The sequence below is a fragment of the Heterodontus francisci genome, chromosome 5 (genome assembly GCF_036365525.1).
Source record: "Heterodontus francisci isolate sHetFra1 chromosome 5, sHetFra1.hap1, whole genome shotgun sequence".
NCBI lineage: Eukaryota > Metazoa > Chordata > Chondrichthyes > Heterodontiformes > Heterodontidae > Heterodontus > Heterodontus francisci.
In genome coordinates, this window is record NC_090375.1 from 95,250,589 (window position 1) to 95,255,703 (window position 5,115).

The following is a 5,115-nucleotide window of genomic DNA, read 5'->3' on the forward strand; positions in this document are numbered from 1 at the left end:
GCACCCGCAAGCTTTTCAGAAAAACACTGTTCCCCAAATGGGTATGCACGGGTGACACAACAATGTAAAAAGTTAACTCACTGAATGCTCTTCACTAACATGTCTGTTGTTTTTACTGTGTGAATGGAGTGTGCCAGCATGTACCGATCGTGTCGCCTCCCATTCCATACATTGGCCTTTCAGAACTGCCAATATATGGAATAACATCATTACCATGCCAGCATTGCTCATGTGTATCTCCACGGATGCAGTAACATGGACAATGGCTCAATATGCTGCTGCCAGCAATGGTGGAGATGCAGACTGCTGCACAATAGGTGAACGAGGGTGCGATGTGGCATGCAGAACACATGGTGGACTTTATGGCGTGGAGAACTGTTGATCAATAAGGTGTTGTCGTGCATCCCTTGCCCGTTGCTCGCCCTGCTTGCGCTGCCTGGATGGTCTCCGACCTCTCTTGCACCTTTCCTGCTGCAAGTCCTCTGCATCTTCATCTTCTGAAGAGGAGTCCGGCTCACGTCTCTCCTCATCCTGCAAGGTTTCTTGCCTATTTAGTGTGTAGTTTTGTGGAGCACCGCAAACAGCAACTATACAAGCTACCTTTTCCAGTTTGTACTGCAGGGCACCACTCAATCTCTCCAGGCAGCAGAAGCGCATTTTCAGTATGCCGATCGCCTGCTCAATGGCGGCTCTTGAAGCGCCGTGGCAGGTGTTGTACCTCTCCTCTGCATCACTGGTGGGGTTTCTCAAGAGCCACGTCTGCAAGGGGTAGCCCTTATCTCCAAGAAGCCACCCCTCACTGTGAGTCAGTTCATTGAACAGCAACGGAACCTGGGAGTGGTGCAGGATGAAGGCATCATAGCAGCTGCCTGGAAAGTCGCACAGATTTGCTTAAAGTGCTTACAGTGATCACATACTAGCTGCACATTGAGCAAGTGGAAGCCCTTTCAATTTACGTTTGCAGCTGGTCACCCAGCGGGCCCCTTGATGGTCACATGCGTGCCATCTATGACTGCTTGCACCTCTGACACTGGCACTCTGACATTTGCAGGTATATCATTCGGGACATGTAGATGCGTGGCGTTCTACAGTGGCGGGTTTGCCTCGGGGGCTGCTGCTGCTCACGAGCGGGGGCTTCCACGTGGGCTGCACCTGCCTCTTGGTTCTGCCTGCGGCGCAGATGGCTCCTCACGACAAGTGGATCAATGAATACAGGGTGTACCATCCCCATCTCCAAGTTGCAATTAAACTCGGTTCCTTCAACTATATGGCGTGGCATGGCATTGTCTGTCTTAGCTCCAGTGCAATTGGTGTATGTCTTTTTTCTCATATTTAATTGCACCAATCATACTGCTATTGTATTTTCAGTAAATATGTCTAGGAAGATGTGAAGGATGGCGGTGGCATAGTGGTATTGTCAGTGGACTAGTAACCCAGAGACCCAGGGTATTGCTTTGGGGACATGGGTTCAAATTCCACCACAGAAGAAGGTGGAATTTGAATTCAATTAATAAAATCTGGAATTAAAAAGCTAATCTAATGATTGCCATGAAACCATTGTCGATTGTTGTAAAAACCCATCTGGTTCACTAATGCCCTTTAGGGAAGGAAATCTGCTGTCCTTACCTGGCCTGGCCGACATGTGATTCCAGACCCACAGCAATGTGGTTAATTCTTACATGCCCTCTGAAATGGCCTAACAAGCCACTCAGTTGTATCTAACCACTACGAAGTCAATAAAAAGGAATGAAACCGGACGGACCACCGGGCATTGACCTAGGCACTGGAAACGACAATGACAAACCCAGCCCTGTTGACCTGCAAAGTCCTCCTTACTAACATCCGGGGGCTTGTGCCAAAGTTGGGAGAGCTGTCCCACAGACTAGTCAAGCAACAGCCTGACATAGTCATACTCACGGAATCATACCTAACAGACAATGTCCAAGATACTGCCATCACCATCCCTGTGTATGTCCCATCCCACTGGCAGGACAGACCCAACAGAGGTGGCGGCACAGTGGTATACAGTAGGGAGGGAGTTGCCCTGGGAGTCCTCAACATTGACTCTGGACCCCATGAAGTCTCATGGCATCAGGTCAAACATGGACAAGGAAACCTCCTGCTGGTTACCACCTACTGCCCTCCCTCAGCTGATGAGTCAGTACTTCTCCATTTTGAACACCACTTGGAGGAAGCACTGAGGTTGGCAAGGGCACAGAATGTACTCTGGGTGGGGGACTTCAACGTCCATCAGCATCACCACCGTAGCACCACTACTGATCGAGCTGGCTGAGTCCTAAAGGACATATCAGCTGGACTAGGTCTGCAGCAGGTGGTGAGGGAACCAACAAGAGGGGAAAACATACTTGACCTTGTCGTCACCAATCTGCCTGCCACAGATGCATCTGTCCATGACTGTATTGGTAGGAGTGACCACCGCACAGTCCTTATGAAGGTGAAGTCCCACCTTCACATTGAGGATACCCTCCTTCGTGTTGTGTGGCACGACCACTGTGCTAAATGGGATAGATTTCGAACAGATCTAGCAATGTAAAACTGGGCATCCATGAGGTGCTGTGGGCCATCAGCAGCAGCAGAATTGTACTCAACCACAATCCGTAACCTCATGGCCTGGCATATCCCCCACTCTACCATTGCCATCAAGCCAGGAGATAAATCCTAGTTCAATGACGAGTGCAGGAGGGCATGCCAGGAGCAACACCAGGCATACCTCAAAATGAGGTGTGAACCTGGTGAAGCTGCAACACAGGACTATCTACATGCCAAGCTGCGTAAGCAGCATGCAAAAGACAGAGCTAAGCGATCCCATAACTAACGGATCAGATCTAAGCTCTGCATTTCTGCCACATCCAGCCGTGAATGGTGGTGGACAATTAAACAATTAACTGGAGGAGGTGGCTCCACAAATATCCCCATCCTCAATGATGGGGGAGCCCAGCACATCAGTGCGAAAGATAAGGCTGAAGCATTTGCAACTACCTTCAGCCAGATGTGCCTAGTTGATGATCCATCTCGGCCTCCTCCTGAAGTCCCCAGCATCACAGATGCCAGACTTCAGCCAATTCGATTCACTCCGTGTGATATCAAGAAATGACTGAAGGCACTGGATACTGCAAAGGCTATGGGCCCTGACAATATTCCAGCAATAGTACTGAAGACCTGTGCTCCAGAATTTGCCGCACCCCTAGCCAAGCTGTTCCAGTACAGCTACAACACTGGCATCTACCCTGCAATGTGGAAAATTGCCCAGGTATGTCCTGTACACAAAAAGCAGGACAAGTTCAACCCGGCCAATTACCCATCAGCCTACTCTCAATCATTAGTAAAGTGATGGAAGATGTCATCAACAGTGCCATCAAGCGGCACTTGCTTAGCAATAACCTGCTCAGTGACGCGCAGTTTGGGTTACGCCAGTGACACTCGTCTCCTGACCTCATTACAGCCTTGGTTTAAACATGGACAAAAGAGCTGAACTCAAGAGGTGAGGTGAGAGTGACTGCTCTTGACATCAAGGCAGCATTTGACCGAGTATGGCATCAAGGAGCCCTAGCAAAACTGAGGTCAATGGGAATCAGGGGGAAAACCCTCCTCTGGTTGAGTCATACCTGACGCAAAGGAAGATGGCTGTGGTTGTTGGAGGTCAATCATCTGAGCTCCAGGACATCATTGCAGGAGTTCCTCAGGGTAGTGTCCTAGGCCCAACCATCTTCAGCTGCTTCATCAATGACCTTCGCTCAATCATAAGGTCAGAGGTGGGGATGTTCGCTGACCATCATTCGTGACTCCTCAGATACTGAAGCAGTCCGTGTAGACATGCAGCAAGACTTGGACATTATTCAGGCTTGGGCTGATAAGTGGCAAGTAACATTCGCTCCACACAAATACCAGGCAATGACCATCCCCATCAAGAGAGAATCTAACCATCTCCCCTTGACATTCAATGGCATTACCATCGCTGAATCCCCCACTATCAACATCCTAGGGGCTACCATTGACCAGAAACTGAACTGGAGTAGCCAGGTAAATACCGTGGCTACAAGAGTAGGTTAGAGGCTATGAATCCTGTGGCGAGTAACTCACCTCCTGACTCCCCAAAGCCTGTCCAACATCTACAAGGCACAAGTCAGGAGTGTGATGGAATACTATCCACTTGCCTGAATGGGTGCAGCTCCAACAACACTCAAGAAACTCGACATCATCCGGGACAAAGCAGCCCACTTGATTGGCACCCCATCTACAATCATTCACTCCCTCCACCAACGACGCACAGTGGCAGCAGTGCGTACCATCTACAAGATGCACTGCAGCAACACATCAAGGCTCCTTAGACAGCACCTTCCAAACCCGCGACCTCTACCAACTAGAAGGACAAGGGCAGCAAATGCATGGGAACACCACCACCTGCAAGTTCCCCTCCAAGTCACACACCATCCTGACTTGGAACTATATCGCCGTTTCTTCACTGTCGCTGGGTCAAAATCCTGGAACTCCCTTCCTAACAGCACTGTGAGTGTACCTACTCCACATGGACTGCAGCGGTTCAAGAAGGCAGCGCACCACCACCTTCTCAAGGGAAATTCCGGATGGGCAATAAATGCTGGCCTGGCCAGTGATGCCCACATCCCATGAATGGATAAAAAAAATGTCATCATGTGTATTGTCTCAGCCTTATTAGCATCTGTACATACATCAATATTAGGAAAAGTGTAGCGGAGGGGGGTTAGAAAAAAATAACACTCTGCAATGTGCTAGAAGTGAGACTTGCACTTAATTCATTCTTGAGATGTAGGTGTTGCTGGCAAGGCCAGTATTTATTGCCCATCTCTCTAGATGCCTATGGGAAGTGTGGTGACGGGGCTCCCACGGTGCTGTTAAATATGAAAAGAATGAGACTGATCATTATCCATTTAGGTAAAGAGCAATGTCGATTTTATTAAGCAGTAATCAAAGAAGTTGAGGATTAAAACTCCACAGAAATAAGTGAGAAGTTGGCAGGTGTGAAAGACTAATACAGCTGCATTGCTCTGCAATGGGGAGGAGAAGGTCAGTGCTGGCACGCCAGGAGACAGCCGCACATGCGCACACGGTCCGATT